Consider the following 21,041-nt stretch of genomic DNA (forward strand, 5'->3'; position numbering starts at 1 on the left):
CTTGACCCTGTCGAAGGCCTTCTTTAGATCAAGTTCAAGTATTGCCCTCAAGCCCCGCCCCGTGGTATCTATGACTTGCTCCTTTAGTTGTATCATGGCGTCTTGTGTAGAGAGCCCTCTTCTGAAGCCAATCGTGTTGCTGTGGCACAGGTCGCTTGACTCCAGGTAGCCGTTAACTCTACTCAGGCAAGCGTGCTCCATCACTTTACCAACGCAGGAAGTGAGAGAGACCGGCCGCATGTTCTGTATTTTCAAGGGTTTACCCGGCTTCGGGATGGGGATCACGTCGGACCTCTTCCATTCGTCGGGTATCCCGCCGTTCCGCCAGCACTCGTTGATGTAGTCTGTCAAGCGGCTCGTTGCCTGGTCGTCCAGATTCCGGAGCATCTTGTTGGTCACTTTGTCGGGGCCCGGAGCCGACTTGGTCTTGATGGTCTGCAGGACCGCCTTGATTTCTTGCTGGGAGAAATCTCTGTCGAGGTCTTCGTTGGGAGAGCCCGAGTAGTTCCGGTGTTCAACGGCTGGAGGTCTCTCAAGGTAGAGCTTGACGATGTCATCACCCATTTCACGGATGTTTCCTTTGTACTTGTGTCTGAGCTTGGTCATTTCCGCTTTCGCCGCTGTCTTCGTTCCCGACGGGTCGAGCAGGTGCTTGAGGATCTTCCACGTCTTGCCCGTGTTGATGTTGCCGTCCATGGCGTCGCATACCTCGTCCCAATCCTGATTGCATAACTGGGCGCAGTGTGCTTCGATGGTCTTGTTTAGTTCCGCGATTTTGCGCCTTAGATTTCTATTGTGTTTGTGCCCTGGCAACCGTTTCTGGATGGATTTTTTGGCTTGTACGAGGTGCGCGAGCCTGCTGTCCATCCGCGGAGAGTGACCACCACCGTTGTCGTCGTCTTCATGTTCGCGTCGAGCCTCCCAGTCGTCCCACTCCATCTCGGTCGTGGCCTTTTCTACGCCTCGTAGCAGCTCTCCGTTCCATTCCTCTGTTTCTTATGGGTCCCTGTTCTTTTTTGTCTCTGATTTTGCGGAATTTGTCCCAATCTACTAGGCGGAACTTATGTTTTATTCCCTTCGTGACGCGGGCCTCTCCTAGGGCTAAGCTGAGTATCCTGCGATCGCTCCCCAGGTCCTCGAATGTGTTCTCCCAGGTGATTCTCCCGGCTCTCCTGCATAGCGTTAGGTCTGGTGTGGTGTCCCTATGGGGGCCCGCACCCACTCTGGTGTGTGAGGCCGGCTCGTTGAGAAGGGTTAGGCCGGCCTTTTCTAGGAGGTCGGCCAGATTCTTTCCCTTCTTGGACGAGTGTCCATATCCCCACTGCGTGTGTGGAGCGTTGAAGTCCCCTCCGATGACGAGCCTGTTGTCGCCGGCGATGGTCAACGTTTCATTTATTAAATCTTCGAAATTGTGTGTTAGGCCCTTTTTGGATGGGCTGCTGTAGACGTTCAGGACGAAAGTGTTGCTCTCCTTCTTGCTGCGTGGCACGACTTCTATGAGGATGTGGCTAATGTCCGTAATTTTTCTCATAATTCTCGGGATCAGTCGGGTTCAGTCGAGCACTGGAAGCCATGGCGCAAAACGTGGTAGCACCCATGAAGGGACCGCATGTGTCGGAGGCACAGAGGGAGACGGTGGTCGTCTTCATGGAGCAGCATCCCCAGCTGGCTATAATATCCAGCGAGTTGTGGTGGCGCTTCACTGTTGGTGACCGCCGACGGCTGTGGCAGCAGCTGGCCGACACGCTGAACAGGGAAGGCCTTGTCGTCAAAACCACAGAGCAGTGGCAGGAGTGGTGTAGAAAGCAAGTTTTTGAGGCCCGCCGCGACGCTGTCACAATCGCCCAAGAGCAAAGGTGAGTGACCGTCTAATGGTCTGGGTGATTTGTCCTTCGACATTGGCGTGCATTTTCAGAAGCACAGGAGGAGGCGGCTACCCGGTTTCTGTGGCTGAGTCCTCCAGCTGACCGGGACGGTCCGTCTCCACGGCGTCACCGACCTCCCCTACCAAGAGGTAAGCACACTGCCGCCGTAATATCATGGGTTCCTGAACGGTGGCGGCTTAGAGTTTGCCATTATCTGTAAGTGGTACCTTTCGCGGAACGCGACACTGTTGGTTAACAGGAAAATAGCGTAGGAGAGAATGGAAAAGCAGCTAGGTTACTCAACTAGAATCTCTGTTGGCTGCGCTTTCAGGAAAAGGAGGATTAAGTGATCATCACAGAATTAAAATGCCTTCAGGTAAGTGCACAAGGATGGTAATACACGGGATCATTAAGCACTCAAAAATTGCAGAATATTTCCGCAAATGTGTAGTACAAAAACTTGTAACATAAGCATTGTAACAAATAGCCACGTAGTGAAGGGTCACGCTTACGACACTTTCCAGCAGATTGACGTCCCCACTGCGGCCATGGAAGTAGTCATTGTGGAAGGAACAGACGAGGCTGCGGGCGTGCAGAGGACATCGACACGTAAGCATCAGAGGAATTAGTGTTTTAATTATCGCCAAATGTGTGTGCAGTTCGTAAACGTTTAATGTGTTTACTCTACAGCGGCAGAGGATCCACCGCGCGGCGCATCACCTACAGAAAGGATGGCCGCTGCACCTGGTAAGTTATTGATCCTCAAGCTGTTAAAGAAAATGAGCTCTCATATTTTATTGAACTAGCCCAATAAGCTATAATATTGCCATAGCCACTTTTATTCGTACCATAAAATGCAGTGCAACTGTAGAAAATGCTGCACGCTTTCAGTGTTGCAGCGCCCTGTTCGGCCACCAGGTCGACAGTGACCGCGACGGGTGGATACCTTAACGACGATGTCGTCGCAGTGCGCCCGCAGCGTGGAACAGGGCGACGAGATGCTGCAGGTTGGTTGCTCCTTTGGTGTCATTTTGCATGAAGGACAAATATTCTTTCTGCTCTGTTGTCATAAGTAAATCATGAATCTGAAAAACAAACCAGCTTGGGATGTAAACAAGAAATATACGTTGTATTGAGGGCTCGGTATCGTGTCTTGCCAACGATCAGCCGCCGGGCAAAAGGTTTGTTAGCCCTGAAAAGGGCTGTTTGGTGGTGAGAGATGCATATGAATAGATGACGGAGAGTAGTTCCAGCAGGTCTTTGTCCAAACGAAGAGGGCATAGCTTGTACACGACGCTTGACACTGCCAAAGGATGGCATCAGACCAGTGGCTCTTCAACAGAGAGGGAATCGTTGTGCACGTTACAATTCTTGACAACAGCAGCTTCCAGCCGTGAGCTGGTTGCGAGTAATCAGCAACTCATGCGAACAGTTCCACCATGATTATTCATTCCAGGTTCTGCGGAGAATCGAAGCCTCCACCACCCACCTCGCTGTCGCGGCAGAGTGGACAGCAGCTCAGGAGGGGATCTTGGAGCAGGTGCGCGCCATAGCGCAAGACATTGCTGCGCACCTGCAACAAGACAGAAATAAATTTTTTGTTTTTCAATATCATTTTATTCATTTGTGTTTCATCAGTTCCGTTTGTTTTATTTATTTATTGTTTGAGTTTTAGTGTTTAAGTTTCCTTTATGAGTAATACAGGAGCATTTTTTTTTTGGTTGAAAGGTGTAATGCGTGCACCCATTTTTGTTCTGCAGTATTTGCCTCTTTCTATTTATGCTTACCCAGCTACTATGCCAGCGTGCTTTCTTTATTTACACATTTCAAAGGCGCCTAGTCATTCACAATGGAATCATTACAAATAGCTGTCGATTTCTGTGTATGGGTTTTGCACTGTGATATTTATATTCCTTCACTGTGTTGTAGCTTACTGCACTCATTATGAAGCATTACCGCATAGTGTTTGCACTGTGATATTTTCATTTCGGCACAGTGAGGCTAAGATGCAACAACTACAATGTGCTCTTTTTTTCAGAGCACAAAACTAGTCACTCTTTAAGTTGTATAGTTTCACAAATGAAAATTACCATCATCATTGCACCACGCCAGTGTTTGGTTTCCTCTAGTCTTCGTTCGAAGTGAGTCATTGCAAGAATAAGTTTCACGTGTGACACGTTCTGGGTGGTGTGAGATTGTAGAGCCAATTATTCATGTTTTATGTAACATGTTTCATCACAGCTGGCAAGTGCACTCATCCTTCTTAAAATTATGATTAACCTGTTGTTTAGCATCGCACTACAATTGCTGTCAAGAAATGAATGCTTCTAGTCAGTGACTCATAACACTGACAAGGGAACGGACATACCTGTGAAAGTCATACTTTCTTGCAAGGTCACGTAAATGTAACTGCAAGTTTTATGTGCCGTGGTGAAAACGAATTGTGTGATGCTGATGTTGCAATGTTTTCACATGCTTTGCTACCTGAAGCATGTTGTACTACGAGGTTTGTGGTGTACTTGTCATCAGAGTGTGAAAAAGTTGACCTATCTATTTTTATGCGCTTTTGCGTTAATTTACGTCTACCGATTTGGACATGATGTGACGAGTGTAATGTTGTCACTACACTCAGCGTTACATTCTGTTTGTGTTTGAATTCGCATTCATTACGCTTTACTTGCTTGCCTCGCCTGCGTATTCATGCTTGCACAGAAGTTTTGATACACCTAGCACAAGAGTTGGCTAGCAAGCATATTGCCTCGCTCCTACAAATGTACACTGAGCGCCCGAATGCACATGATGCAGCGGTTGCGATCATTCTGGTGTGTTTTATGAAAGTTTTGCGCACCTTTTGCTGATGGCGACCATGAGCACAGAGTGCCGATCATATGTACTGTTTCCATCAAGTCTGTCATGACTATGTTGGGTCAAGGGATGTTTCCTTTTCATATTTCATGTGATATTTAAAGAAAAGGCTGCACTTTCACGTTGCTACAGTGTTTCATGTTGCACTAGGAAAGAAGTACTTTGTGCCAATTTCCCATTACTGCACACCAACGATGGCAAAACAAACACATGTTTGGACATGACTAGAAAGTAACAATTGCTGCATCTACAGAAAGTGGCATATCACAGGATGCACACAACACATACAAGCTGTTGTAGCATCGTATTTCTAATGTTACACGAGGAAAGAAGCATTTTGTGATGTGCATATTGCGCAAAACAATGCTAGCTTGGGAGCAGCACCAAATGCACTTCTTCACAGATGAAGGGGCATGAAGCATTGTCTTACGACTGCTTCACGAGTACTACTGTTAATAAGTGGCAGCCTTGGAGACTCTTCCATAGTGAAGAGGGTACAATTGTTTCCGAGTCCACGGCTGTGGCATTCTATTTAAAGGATTCTTTGTATTAGTTTACTTCGTTTGTGTTTAAATTATTATAATCTATCGGATGTGTGGATTTGGAACATTGGCCATCCGTATGGAGGTGCACTTGATGTGTATACAAATTTTTTATAGTAATTTCCACTGTACCAACACAGCCCTGTGATAGCCTAAGGGCACTGCAATTTGTATAAATAAATTATGTATTATGAAAACTCACCATTCCTGTGTCTTTCAGAAAAGGTTGACAACGGCGCTGCACTGCTGCCTTCCTCTGAGGAACACGTCGTGCGGTGCCAGCACCTGGAGGTCTCCTGGCTCCTCTGGCTCCTCAGCTGGTGGCACTTCCCTACCGTAATCGTGCAATGTCCAGTCGCCCGCGTCCAAGGCAATGTTATGGATAGCAACGCATGCATAAATGATTCGCGCTGCTCTATCGGGGCTGTATAGCAGTGTCCGAAAGTTCTACAAGCAGCGGAGCTTGCTTTTCAACACCCCGATACATCTCTCCACAACATTGCACATGGATGCTTGCCCCCAGTTGCAGCGGCCTTCAGAGGTGGCGCCGGCATGGCTGCCAGGTACTGGAACAAGCAGCCATGGCTCGAGGGGATATCCTGAGTCTCCTATTACAGAAAAGTGACAGCTGAGTGCTCTGCCCTAGTTAGGGGTACGCATTACGAATAATAAACAAGCAGATACTCGTCAGGCTGCAGTTGTGCGGCTAGGCGTGCAGGCAGTGGATTTTGCTGCCACACCCAAGAGTCGGGGCATGAACCAGGGAACCGGGGGTCCACAATAAGAATGCGAAGTTCCGCGTTGCACACCTGCAGTGGGGAGCAATGCAAAATAGCGCTGCAGATATGCTCGAAATCCGTTTCGCCATTAATATGCAGAAAAGAATACATGTACGCTGGCACAAGTAGCAGACTGTTTCAGCTATAGGCGTGCACAGGGCCTTGCAATGGGGGGAGGGGGGCAATGCGCCCCCCCCCTCGTGCGCACGCCTATGGTTTGCACTAATTGATAGCTAAATCAAAACTTGAGGCCCGATATTGCACAAGAACACCCATACAAGCCAAAGCCAGCCCATGCAATGGATGTAAGTACTTCCGTGTTCAAAATGCTTCCATCGTATCCAGTGGCGTAGCCAGAAATTTCGTTCGGGGGGGGCTCACTTTGCAGCTCGGCCTCCTCCTCATAGAAAAAGTCGATGGATCAAATACATTAAACATTAATAATAACTGCGTTGCCATTGCCAAAGATGCTGCACACGAATTCTTGAACGCTACGCACTGTCAAGACAAGTAAAATGTGTATTTTTTCATAAAAGAATATAATCGTACGTCTCAAAATTATGCCCGAAGTATCTTATATCATGTTTTCTGTATATTTAATAAGTAATGCAAATGTCAGACGAACTTTAGAACTATATCGGTTTGAAACCAGCAAAGCAGTGCATGCCGCTGATATGAAAAATGTAAAGGCCATGAAATGTACAAGTTGAGGGCAAATATTTGAATGAAAATTTGTTAGCCTCCCGGCATTTCTGTCATTTGCATCTCTCTCTCTCTCTCTCTTTCTTTCTCTCCATGTCATTCAAGAACCTTGTTTACATTTTTGTATATATGCAACAGCCAGGGAAAAATCTCAATGACGCTGTCCTTTGTTCCAATGTATTGCGCAGCAGCAGCTGTCATCGGTCATGTATTGTGAGTAGTTGCACTGAAACTATAGTCAAAACAGAGAGCACATATAAAAAGCAGGAGTTCTGCTAAAATTAAGAAGGCGAGTCAAATGAAAGGGAGCCAATGCGAATATGTGACAAACGGGGTACTTTATTTAAAAGTAGTCTCCATGAGCATTTAGACATTTGTCCCACTGACCAACGAGTCGCGTAATGCCCGTCTCATAAAAGTCCTTGTGTCGCTTCAAAAATCTGTAACTGACTCTACGTCATCGTCCGACACGAATCTGGTTCGTTCCTTTGAGCAGTTTTTTTCAAATGCTCCCAACTGTGGAAGTCGCAAGGCGACAGGTCTGGGCTGTATGGCGGATGTTGCGGCGTTTCCCCCTTGAACTTTGCCAATTTTGTATTAACCACATCAGCGACGTGGCGACGGTCAATGTTGTGGCGCAAGATGATCCCATTGCTCAATTTTCCACGTCGCTTGTTCTTGATTGCGACGCGCAGCCGATCCGACGTTTCACAATATAGGAAACTATTGATAGTCTCTCCAGGTTTAGCAAATACGACCAATAATGACCCTTGACGATCGAAAAAAAGAAGTCCACAACACCTTTCTGGCAGAAATGACGGTCTTTCCTTTCCTTGAGGGTAGTGAATTCAAATGTTTTCACTGTAAGCTTTGCCGTAGTGCTTCACGCTAGTAGTAGCGGCACCATGATTCGTCGCCGGTCCCAATTGCAGACAAAACGTCGTCACCCTCATCGTGATACGGGATTAGATGAGTCAAGGCAGCGCCGAACTTCTCCGTGTTCTGGCGATGGCTCAAAGTCTTGGGCATTCATTTCCCACACAAGAGCCGATAACCGAGATGTTCATGAATTATGGTGTGACCCGAACCGTGACTGAAGTTCACGCGCCCTGCCAATTGACATCGATGCTTATCCTCCGTTCTTGTCTAATCAGCCTTCGCAGTTGTGTTGGGCGTGATTGCACGGCGGCTTTGGCCCGGTCATTGATCGTCTTTGCAACTTTCACGTCCTTCTTTGAACCGTTTGCTCCAACGCTTCACAGTGGCCAATGAAACGCAATGTTCAACACACACGGCAGCCATACGGCGACTAATTTCTTTTTAGGAAACATGTTCATCTGTCCAAAACCCCAGGACACCACGCTATTCAACTTTTGGAGCGTCCATATGTCACGCAACCATGTTCAACCCATTGTATGAGAGCATTAAAAAACATTTATCTTCACCCCTGCATGTCCCTTTTGTAAATGAGATGCCTATGTGCTATGCGCATGCCTCGCAAATAATGAACGGAACCATTATTGCGCGGAGTGAGTTGGCGCTCTTTCAGCTGACTAGCCCTCGTACGTTAGAAATGCGAAGATACAATGGAATATACAAATGTGAAGACATAGCTTGATAAAGGGCAAAAAAGTGCCACTGGAAACAAAGTTCACCGCGCATATACACAAAACGTCGCAACAACATATTTAAATATACGTATAAGTCTTCAATAAATCTACGTAGTCAGAAAAATCACTATATATGATGCGTCAAGCAATGCAAATAAACATGTTGCGCAACCACAGATTCACAGATCACAGCCCCCCCCCCCCCCCTCCAATCTCCCATTGTATCGCGTGCGACGGAAGGTGGTGCGCTTCCTCCCCGCCTTTCTCCCTTGCGCACTCAAGACTGAGCCACCATCATCGGCTCACCCATGTCGTCCCTCCCCCGCCCTCACGCAAATACAGCATGCGGCGCGCGGTCACGATGTTATCGCCCTCGGACTTTATTTATACAAAACATGAGGGTGACGGCGACGGCAGGAATGTTCCTTGAGTCGCCATATAGCTGCTATCGCAACATTATAATAAAAGTATTCGGCAACTGAAGCGTCCCGTGGCCCATTACTTTCCGCAAAAGAAGTAACAAAATAGAACTTTCACCATGCGACAATTCGCTGCGCCGAAACAGTCTTTTTTTTTCCTTTTGTGGGGAAGGGGGCACCGAAATGAAATAGCGCAAAGGAAAGCATGTTGGCTACAATTGACTGCCTACTTTGGGCACCTAGTGTGGCTACCGAAGGAATATCGAAGAAAACGTGAGACGCTCGGTCCACAGAGAACATTACGCATAATGCTGGGTATCCTACACCGGCGAGACAAAATTTTCCAGAGGTTGCGCTCAAGCGAACGCGTTGCAATCCGTCGAGTCCCCGCAGTGCTGGTGGCGAGCGACTATGCATTGTTTCTTTTTCTCGTCTGCTAACCAGAAAGTGCCCAAAACTCTGCCAGGTGAAAATGCAGTCGGCCAGAGAAAAACGAGCGCGCATCGAAGTGCGCCGCGCGGTGGTCGATGCAGCAAGAGGAAAACGCATGCGCTCTGTCTGGATCGGCAGACCGCGGGTATCGAGAACAAAAAAAAAAAAAAAAAGAAAAGAAAAGAAAAGGAGGCTCAATGTGTCCTCGCAAACAAAAGTCCAAGTAGGAAAATAAATAAGAACTTAGTTACCTTTGCTGGCTTTAGTGTCTTGACATGGATGCTTTGGCGCAGGTGAAAAAAAAATGTTGATATTCTTTTATGACATGACGGCACAAATGAACCACCACAACGCTTCGTCTCATCGAACCTCGAACCTCGTTGCGTGCTTTGTCAACTTCTCTGATAATGTGTTGATTTGGCTTGTCTCGTTGTATGGTTCAATGCACGACTTTAGAAAATTCAATGCACTTTGGGCATCAAATGTTTATAACAGCATTAAACCCACAAAGTTTCGGTACTGAAAATCTAAAGCGCGACTTTGGAGACGTCAATGCACCTTTCGCATGAGAAGGTTATGAGAACTTTATACCCATAAAGTTTCAGAATTGAAATCCAAGCGCTCCGTAGATTCTGCGGCCTCCGCGAGATGCCGAGACGAGCCCGCTCGACATCAAAACGCTCTCGAAACTTTGTGCTCGGATGGGGTTCCTTGCGTTACGATATGTGATCCTGATGCATGGGCATTCCCGCGAAAGCCAGCCCGATTTCGCAATGTTCGCGCTAAAATGTCTTTCCGAGCGTGAAAAGGGCATTCTAGACAAAACCGAGCATGATTTCCGGCCCCGGGAGTTGTTTCGGTCGGCGGTGCATGACAACACGAAAAAATTTCGGGGGGGGGGGGGCTCAAGCCCCATAAGCCCCCCCCCTGGCTACGCCCCTGATCGTATCTCCCCTATAGCGCATCCATTTCTGCTACGACTGCTGCCCATTTTCCTTAATACTTCCAAGATGCACAACTTCATTGCGTATGCACGCCAGAACGAAAACACAATTTTGGAACGGCAGACGAATTATGCACACAAACACATGGCACTCATAATTACTCCCGACATGTCAGACTTCAACGAGCTTGTAAACAGTTCCCCGCATGTCCTCTTTTAATCGCTCCATTACTAGTTATGCCGGCTGGGGCATTAAACTGAACAATTGCTACTATGGGCGAGTAAAAATGGCGACCGCAGTTTGAAGTAAAACATTCCAACGGTACTTACGACCATGACGTTTTAGGGCATAATAACCCTTTCTCGACATGAAGCTCGCCGGGTCGGCCGGGCTGAGTCCCTCTGGCTTCATAATCGCTATCAACGTGCCGTCGACGCACGCTAGCACGCCTGGAATGGCGCCGCGTCGCGCAAACGCCGTCTTTGCCTCATCCTTGGCAGCTGGTGCGAGTGGAAAGTGTCGTAGCGCAAGCTTCGTGTGTGACGTCTTGTGATATCTAACTATGCTCTGATATAGTGACGCCACATGACCCTGTGACGTCATAGCGTTTTCTGTATAAGAACAAGCCGTTCTTGGCAATATAGTTGCCTTTCTGCTCCTGGACCGTTGTCGCTCTTCTGCGTTAGTTCATCTGGCGACGAAGATGGGATCACCGTGACCTGGCCTACTGGACGCCATCAACGAAGATGCGGCGGCTCAACGAGGCCACGCTACTACCGGAGGCGTCGCTACTATAGGCTAGCAAGAGATCCGGAATCCAAACAAGTAACACATTTACTTCTCCTACCAAGCCATGTCTCGGCTCGGCAGACTAGACGAGTACGACCCTAAGGTTCAGAACTTCGAATCTTATGTCGAACGATTTGAGCATTACGTCAGGGCAAACGAGATAGCGGAAGCGAAGAAACTGTCTGTTTTCTTGACAGTAGTTGGTGCAGAAGCATATGAAATTTTCAAAAACTTGGTTGTTCCATTGCTACCAGGAGATAAGACCTTCGCGGAAGTAAAGGAGCTCTTGCAAAGCCACTAAAACCCGAAGACGTCTGTAATTGCAGAAAGGTGCAAATTCAACCGCCGAGTGCAACTTGACCACGAAAGTGTCGAAGACTTCCTGGTAGAGTTGAAGCACCTAGCCCGCAAATGTAACTTTGGGCCATTTCTCCTGGACGCGCTACGCGACAGATTGGTAGCTGGGATCCGAAGTGAAGAAACGCAGAAGGCGTTGTTCACGGCTGACGCACTCACGTTTGAAAGGGCATGCAAAATAGCTCTTGACAGCGAATTGGCCGCGAAACAAACAGCCGCAATACAAGCAGGAAGCCGCGCGGAGAGCATAAACGCAGTGAAAATGAAAACTAACGAGCATAAGCGCAGCGATCGTGACCAAGCGAAGGGTAAAAGCTCGGCGCGAGACAAGACCAAGAAACAAAAATGTTACCACTGTGGCAAGACACACGCGCCAGAACAGTGCTGGTATAAAACCTACTCGTGCAAACTATGTTCAAAAGTTGGACACCTTCAAAACATGTGTCGAACGAGCAAAAGTGAGCTGAAGGCACATGCAGTAATGGAATCGTCAGACGAAGAAGAGCACACTCTGTACAACTGCACAGTCTTCACATCTGTGAAGAACGGTTATGTGGTGACTGTAAACGTGGAGGGCCAGAAAGTGTCAATGCAGGTGGACACGGGGGCCGCAGTGACAGTTTTACCTGAAAGTGTGTACAAAGAGAAGTTTGCGCATGTGCATTGTGAACCTACTCGGGTTGTTCTAAAGACGTACGCAGGCGAGAAAATGGATGTTATAGGGCAATGCAATGTAACCGCGACCTATGACGGGCAGAGTGCAGTTTTACCAATCGTTGTTGTGAAAAACCGCGAACGCGAGTTACCTGTATTGCTGGGAAGAACCTGGCTTAACAAGCTTCGGCTGAATTGGAAATCGCTTTGCAGTGTGCGCAGCGAAGGCAGAGTAGATAAGATTCGCGCAAAGTTTCCAAACGTGTTTTCGCAATCGCTGGGTGCTATCAGGAACTTCGAGGCGCAAATTGTTATGCAACTGGGTTGTACGCCGGTGTTTTGTAAAGCACGCCCGCTTCCTTTTTCTTTGCGCGAACAAGCAGACAAACGCCTCGCTGAGCTCGAAAGTCAAGGCGTAATCACGCCTGTGAGTAGAAGCGATCGGGCAACTCCACTGGTTCTGGTCCCAAAGAAACAAAGTGATCAAATACGCCTTTGTGGTGATTACAAAATCACTGTAAATCCGGTACTTAAAATAGACCACTACCCACTACCACAACCGGAGGAATTGTTCACAGCACTGTGTGGAGGCAAAGTATTTTGTGTCTTTGATTTGTCATCGGCGTACCAACAAGTGGCACTGAGCCCAGAATCAAGACATATTCTGACGGTTAACACGCACAAGGGGCTCTATCAATATAACAGACTTCCTTATGGAATAGCCAGTGCCCCTGCTTTGTTCCAGTGCATGATGGATAAGGTTTTGCTTGGTATTCCGAATGTTGGTTGTTATATTGATGATGTCATAATTGCAGGTCAGCACGTGGACGATTGCCAAAAAACGCTCGAGCGGGTGCTAGGCAAGCTTTCGGAGCATAACATAACGTTAAAGCTGGAAAAATGTAAGTTTTTCCAAGATTTTGTCTCTTACCTTGGGCACATGGTCAGCGCCGATGGCATCGACCCGACAGAAGAGAAAGTGAAGGCAATCCTGCACGCTCCTGAGCCAACAAATGTAACCGAATTAAGAGCATACTTAGGGCTGCTCAATTTTTACAGCAAATTTACGAAGAATGTGTCATCTATAGCAGAACCAATGTACAGATTGTTACGGAAGGGAGAACGATGGCTGTGGACGAAACAGTGTAGTAATGCTTTTAAAGCGACTAAGCATCTGCTTGTAAACAGCCATGCTCTTACCTACTACGACGCACGCAAGCCGCTTGGGTTGCAATGTGACGCGTCTGCGTACGGCGTTGGAGCTGTAATTTTTCACGTGCTACCGGACGGAGAAGAGCGTCCGATAGCCTTTGCTTCACGAACTCTGACGTCAGCTGAGAAAAATTATGCACAATGTGAAAGAGAGGCCCTAGCGCTTATCTTTGGGCTTCAAAAGTTCCACAAGTTTCTTTTCGGTAGACAGTTTATGTTGTACACAGACCATCAGCCACTCGTAAGCATCTTGGGACAAAACAAAGCGACACCGTCGCAAGCAGCTGCGAGATTGCAAAGATGGTCCTTGATAATGTCCGCGTACCGGTATACGCTTAAGTACCGCAAAGGGGCTGAAATCGAAATGGCTGATGCTCTGTCTCGTCTACCTCTACCGTCTTGTCCCAAATCTGAGAGTTCGGAATGCTTTTCCGTGTTCGAAAGCACTCCGTTGAACTCTTCTGACGTAGCTAAGGCCACTGCACGGGATGGCAAACTGTGCAGAGTGGTCGAGTACACGCGGTATGGTTGGCCTTCAGAAGTGCCTAATGAGCTCCAGCCATACTACGTTAGACGTCTAGAGCTATCACTCGAGCAAGGTTGTCACGTGGGGCACAAGGGTGATCGTGCCCTAGGCATTGCAACCGGCTGTATTGTCCTTGCTACATGAGGACCACCCAGGCACCTCAAGGATGAAAATGCTGGCTAGAGGCTTCATTTGGTGGCCAGGTCTCGATAAAGCAGTAGAAGATTACGTACGGACCTGTCGGGTTTGCCAAGTCGTGCAACCAGCCGCGCAGCCTGTACCACTACACCCTTGGCCTTATCCGTCCAAGGTTTGGCAAAGGCTGCATGTTAACTTTGACATGAAAGGACAGCTTAACTTTCTAGTCTTAGTGGACGCCTATTCTAAGTGGATTGAAGTATGGCTAATGACCTCAACCGTCACAAGACAAATCATTTCCAAACTTCGAAGCGTCTTCGCGGCGTACGGATTTCCCGACGAAATTGTGAGTGATATTGGGCCGCAATTCGTATCACAAGAGTTCGAAGACTTCTTGGCTAAGAATAACATAAAACATACAAGAACGCCGCCCTATCACCCAATTTCGAACGGGGCAGCCGAACGTCTATTCCAAACAACGAAGCGCGCATTGCTGAAACAGCTGTTATCAGATGTCTCGCAAAACCGAGAATCGGTGCAAGCCGGGTTAGACAGCTTTTTGATGAGCTATCGGAATACGCCACATAGTGTGACAGGCAGCACTCCTGCGCAGCTCTTCATAAAGAGGCAACCTAAGACCAAGTTGTCATTCCTCAAACCCGATTTTAAGCAAGATATGCTCAACAAACAGCTGAACAGCAAGCGGCAGAAAGATAAGCACCGGGGTACTGAACGTGGATTCTTAGTGAGTGACAAAGTATTTGTTAAATGCGTTCGTGGTGAAAATGTGGCTTGGGAAGACGGCGTAGTTACTCAGATTGTAAGCCCAGTGACATATCTTGTGAATGTGGCGGGTGAAGTGCGCTTTGTGCATGCTGACCATTTGCGTCACTCCTTTGCGAGACCTGTCTCAGCTGAACCATTGCAGCTACTTCCAGACACAAGGCGCCTGGCTGAGCCGCAACAACCGCCAGATACCGATCCCGTAGTCACCCCTACAAGACTCCCGATGGCTGCCGCAGAACCCGCGGAATCTGCATTACGCGACTCTATGCAGAGTCCAACTCCTCAGGCTTCAACCGACCCTCCGATTACGGCAACAACGACTTCACACAAGGACACATCCCCAGCAGAGCAGAGCACAGAATTCCAAGCAAGCCCGAAGTTATGCCTCGACGAAGCGGCCGTGCGCGACGTCCGCCGGATAGGTTTAGGCATGAGGACTTTAGGAAGATAAGTGCTGACTCAAACTAAGTGGGAAGGAATGTCGTAGCGCAAGCTTCGTGTGTGACGTCTTGTGATATCTAACTATGCTCTGATATAGTGACGCCACATGACCCTGTGACGTCATAGCGTTTTCTGTATAAGAACAAGCTGTTCTTGGCAATAAAGTTAGTTGCTTTCTGCTCCTGGACCGTTGTCGCTCTTCTGCGTTAGTTCAGAAAGTCCACCAACTTTCTCCGGGCAGACTCGGAAATGATGGCCTCCGTCACCTCGTGAATGGTGCTGCTCACGGCCGACTGTGCCATGCCTATGTGCTCCTCGCGACCAACGCTCCTCTGGAAGCTTCCGGCGCCGAAGAATCGCAGCGCGCACAACACCTTCCTTTTTGTGGAAAGGCCACTGGCTCGCTGGCATCCAATGATAGGTTCAAGCTCGTCGCACAAGTTACGCACTGTTCGTTTGGACAGACGAAAATACTGCCGGAACTCTTCTTCCGTCAGCTCTTCAAATGCATCATCTATCTCGGGTCGTCGTCTCTGCGCGACTGCAGCAGCCGCACAGGCGACACGAAAAGGCACGGCAGAGAAAGCAAACGCCATGTTCTCCAACTGTTGGGAGCGCGGAATTGGATTGAACCGGATACGAAAGATGCTAACTGTCCCAAGCACTTACGTTCTAATCCAATCCAAGCCATCTGGTAGCCGTTCTAATCCGTCCTATCGATTCAGACGGACTCTCCGTCCGTTCCGTGGCGTTCGTCCGTAAGCAGACGACACGGAATGATTGACAGCAGCAAGACGTCACGGCACACGTGACAATTGACGTCATGGCGTTCGTCGCGGTTCAAATTGACCAATCGTGTGCGGCTCGGTGGAACGGACCGCCTCCGTTCTGTTTTGGAACGCGTACAAGATCGCACCCCAGGAGACCGCGGCTGCGGCGTGGCAGGTGGGCCTGGTTCCCAGGTGCCCCTCTCCGGAAATGCAAAGCTTGGATGCATTCCACGTACGGCCGTCTCCAAGTCGCAAAGAGGCTGGTCCCCTCCTCTTGATCACCTCAGTTAGTGAAGAAAAGGCGCAGTCTCCCTTGAAACGAACGGACGCTTTTGATACGGACAAAGTCGCCTACGGCTGTCTTCGTCTTCTTGGCTGCTCTCCCTTTGTCCATGTAGTGCTTGCTGCTCTGCTGCTGAAGCCGAACCCTTTGACGAAGTCGCGCCAACTCCTTGGCTGGGTCTTCCGCAAATGGTGGTGCTGAGAAACCCACGACATCCAGCCTGGTTTGGGGCATTCTACCATGCAGCAGAACTGCTGGGGCGACCCCGGTGGTGGCGTGCGGAGTACAGCGGTAAATGGCAAGGTATTCTGTGACAGCTTGCCGGAGTGGTCGTCTTTCGAGGAGTGAGACTTGAATGAAATTTTTCAGTGTGCGATTTAAACGTTCTATTTGTCCATTGGCTTGAGGATAGTATACCGAAGAATGTGAAAGACTGATGCCTCTGTTTTGCAGGAAAGTGATGAACTCACGCGAAGCGAAATGAGGTGCATTGTCACAAACGATCTCTTCTGGGTAGCCTTCACGGGCAAAAAAACTTGTTAAAAAGTATTTCACGGTGCTCGTGGACACTTCGCTGCAAAAATATACATCTGGCCACTTAGAATGGTAGTCAGCAAGCCTTACAGCAAATCTGCTGTTGTGAGCTGCATGCTCCAAAGGACCAACAATATCTACGCCAAGCTTCTGCCACGGTCGCTCAGGCCATTCAACAGGTTGCAACGCTGCTGGTGATGTTTTGGCGGACTTATCTGCCTCCAGGCAGATGTGGCAGTTTTCTACTGCCGTTTCCACTTGATTATCCATTCGCGGCCACCAGAACCGCTCACGCAGTCGCGCCTTTGTGCGCGTGATATCTGGATGTGTTTACAATAAAAGCAGGAACAGCGCCACACAGGACTAGCGAGTAAACAGGACTGAGCGCTGATGTGTCTCGTGCGTGATGCCGATGATCTGAGCTGTGAGGGAGGACGGAACAGCGAGGCGCTCTCCACGCAGTAGCAGGTTACCGACAACGAAAATTTCTTCCCGCATAGGGTAGAATGGTTTCGCCTCTTCTGGTATGGACATCTTAGGCCGTCAGGAACTCAGCACGAATGAGTTGACGGTTTTCAGGCCACTGTCGTTGAGGGCAGCCTGCCTGAACTTCTCCTTTGTCACGCAGGCTGGCTCAATGAACGAGGCAATTTCTTCCTCCTTAGCAATCTCTGCCTCCGCGGTAGGTGCTGGTAGCCGAGAAAGTGCATCTGTTAGTGTTTGTGGACCTCTTGCGGTATTCAACAGTGAAATGGTAGCAAAGCAGTCGTGCACTCCAGCGTGCAATTCGGAGTGGGCGTCTTCCATGTCCTTGTGACGACAGCAAGGACACCAGTGCCTGGTAGTCTGTTTGAATTGTGAAATGGCGACCCCCAAGGTACGTGTGTCATCGCTCACATGCCCAAATACATGCAAGAGCTTCTCGTTCACCGACTGAATATTTTCTCTCCGCAGGCGACAGTGCACGAGATGCGAAAGTGACTGTGCGGAGCTCGTGGCCACTTTGTTGCTGCAGGACTGCTCCCAACCCATAGTCGGACGCGTCGGTCTACACAATAACTGGAAGTGATGGATCTAACATGTGGAGGACTGTACTCAACGAAAGCATTTCTTTGACCCTCCTGAAACTGCTGTCTGCTTCGGCAGACCAGATGAATGGCTCGTTTTTGCGAAGCAAGATTCTAATAGGCTCAACCACTTGTGCCAAATGTGGAACAAACTTGGAATAGTATTCTACGAGACCCAGGAACGAACGAAGGGTGGCAACATCAGTTGGCACTGGTGTGTTAACTATGGAGTCTACCTTCTCAGGGAGTGGCGAGATACCACGTGCGGTGACCTTGTGTCCTAGAAACGCAACTTCTGGAACGTAGAAGAGGCATTTGTTGTTCAGTTTCAGACCTGTGTTTTTTTATCTTTTGCAGCACGGTCTTCAAGTTTGAAAGGTGTTGTTCTGCGGTCTTGCCAAGAATGATGACATCATCAATGTCGAGCAACACGCCAGGGCAGCGGTCAAGGATTGTCGCCATCATCTTCTGAAATACCACTGGGCAGAAACCAACCCAAAGCAAACTTTTTTAAAACGGAAAAGGCCGTCATGAGTGATGAAAGCTGTCAGATCCCTGCTGTCAGGGTGCAAGAGAACCTGATGGTAAGCGGAAACCAAGTCAAGTTTTGAAAAGTGTGTAGCGCCTACCAAAGCGTGAAGCAGCTCCCCTGTGTGGGGCAACGGGAAACTGTGTGGAACAATAGCTTTGTTTGGCTCTCGAAGGTCCACACATATGCTGATGCTACCATCATTCTTGTTAACAGCAGCAATGGGGGACACCCATTCAGAAGCATCGATGCGCTCGATGATGTCAAGGTTCAGCAACCTCTGAAACTCATTTGATACTGGTGACCGGAGAGAATATGCCAGACGGCGAAGCTTCGAAGTTACAGGCTGCAGGCCTTGCCGCGTCTTGATGCAATGCGTGAAGCCCTTAGCAAGACCCAACTCGGGACTGAACAGTGAAGTGAACTCATGTGCTAAGGCTGGCGGAAGAGCTTTGTTACAGGGCTGCGTGCTTGACGGTGTGGAAATGGAACAGGTAGCGGGTCAACGACAGTCGGCAGCGGAGCAACGGACGTGTATAAGCATTTGAGAGCAGAACCCTCAATGCCGAGATCCAAGGCTTTAATTCCGTCAATACCGATCAGACAAGTTCCTCGGTGAACAACATAAAAACGTAGCGACGCTGTGCGGCCTTTAAACCGAACGTCCGCCTGGCAACGACCTAGCACGGAAATCGGCCGTTGAGAGTAGTCAAACAGAGTAACATGCGGAGCAGGCAGGAGCGGAACGCTCTGAAAATATCGACTGAATTCTTGCTCCGACAGGATTGAAACAGACGACCCTGAATCTACAAGGAATGTCAAGGTGACATTCGCGACTTGCACTTGAATATGAATTCCGCTACGCGCGGAACGTTGCACCGTCAAAACTTGCTCAGCACTGCCGAAACATCTTCATGAAATTCAACGTCACGGACTGTGCCTTGCATTTGAGTTAGCTTGCGGTTGCATACCCTTTGAAAGTGGCCCTTGCAACCGCAAAACCAACAAGTCTTCCCATGCGCTGGGCACTGCGGCGCTGACGCGATGTTGTCCAGCGAGCCGCATAGGAAACAATGTGGCGAACCGGAGCGGCTACTCTGTTCTCGGTACCGCTCAGGGTGGCGGTTCCACTGCGGCGCACGTTAGACGCCCGCGCTCCTCGTTAAATTCTGCTCAAAGTTGGCTGTCGGTTGTGAATTCCTTTTTTTTTCGAAGAATGGGAGGATGGTTTACGACGCCGCCGCAATGAAATTGCTTCGACCGAAGCAGTAAGCTCCTTTAGCTCTTGAGCCGCCTGCTCAAAGTGAAGTGCAATTCGAAATGAATTATCGAATGAAAGTGTGGAACCCTCGAGCAGTAACCGCTCATGTACGCGATTGGAAGCTACACCGGCAACGAATTGATCCCTCAGAGCATCATCTTGCGAGGCAAACGAACAATATGACACCAGTTCCCGTAGAGCGGCAACAATGACATGAATGGACTCGCCTGTGTGTTGGCTGCGGCGGTGAAAGCGATGACGCTCGATGATAACGTTGCGCGACGTCGAAAACTGGTGCCGTAATGCGGCAAGTGCAGAGTCGTATTCGTCAGGAGGGGCCACGACAGACTTATCATCGGCGAATGCTCCGGCACTTGGCGTTGCCGGTGCTGCGGCGCTGGCCCCTGCATGTAGCGTCTGATAAATACGCTGGCCCTCCGCCCCCAAACAATGCAAAATAATAGCCTTGCGTTGCTCCGGCTTGAATGCGGCGGCTCCGGATGCCTGCAAGTACACGTTGAACATCTGCTCCCACTGTTCCCACGGCAATGACGGACGGCCGGGCGTCGGAAGGAAAAACGGTGGCGGAAAAAGCCCGGTGAAGCTCATGGTGGACGGATACGGACGGCGCAGCGGAGCTGGGGGCACGTTCACGACATCTTTGTCGCCAATGTGGTATTGACCGAAGGTGGAAGTCATGCTTCAGCCGTCCCGCGGCGTTGACCAAGGCTTGGTGAACGGCGGCTGGTGGTATGACTGTAGCGGGTGCGCGCCTCGAAGCCTCCTCTTGCGGCAGCGACCAAGGAGCGACTGTCGGAGGCTGGTGGTACGGCGGTGTGGTTGTAACGGGTGGGGGGCATCGGACAGCGGCGGCGTAAGTCATGGGACGCTGGTGATGTTGAAGATCGCTTGCCGGGAGCGCCTGCCTGACTTCGTCGCCCACCACTCCAGCGATTGACACTACGGGTCTATCCACTGTCGGTATAAGAATCTCCTCTCTGACGAGTTCTCTGACCAATTCACGCAAGGGATTCTGATGCTCACCAGTCACTGCGGCGGCATTGATTGTGTTGCTGGTGGACAGTCGATCGTACTTCCTGCATCTTTGATGAAGGGCCCGCTCAATAGCCGTAGCCTCTTTGATAAAGTCAGCGACGGTGACTGGTGGATTCCGCACAAGCCCCGCAAACAATTGCTCTTTTACACCTCGCATGAAGTAGCGCAACTTTCTTTCTTCAGTCATGTTCGGGTCAGCTCTACAAAAGAGGCGGGCCATGTCCTCGGCGAACATCGTGACCGACTCATTAGGTTGTTGTACCCGTAGCTCCATCATCCGCTGGGTTCGATTGCGTCGGTCGGCTCTCGCAAAAGTGTCCGTGATTTTTTATTTTTTTTTATTTCATATACCTCACAAGCTCCAGGAGGAGTATTGCGTGAGGGGGGCGGTACAGATAGCAATTGCGGAGCAAAAACATAGTTCTTGTTACATAAATATGAACAAAACGAGAATCTAATAATAAACAAAGAACGCAAAGT

At 49.2% G+C, this 21,041-nt stretch overlaps 1 pseudogene; it reads right to left on the reverse strand.

Moving 5' to 3' along the window:
- Positions 1 to 19,386: 19,386 nt before the first annotated feature.
- LOC140215875 (uncharacterized) lies at positions 19,387 to 20,204 on the reverse strand (annotated as a pseudogene).
- Positions 20,205 to 21,041: the final 837 nt, after the last annotated feature.

The sequence above is a fragment of the Dermacentor andersoni genome, chromosome 2 (genome assembly GCF_023375885.2).
Source record: "Dermacentor andersoni chromosome 2, qqDerAnde1_hic_scaffold, whole genome shotgun sequence".
Lineage (NCBI taxonomy): Eukaryota > Metazoa > Arthropoda > Arachnida > Ixodida > Ixodidae > Dermacentor > Dermacentor andersoni.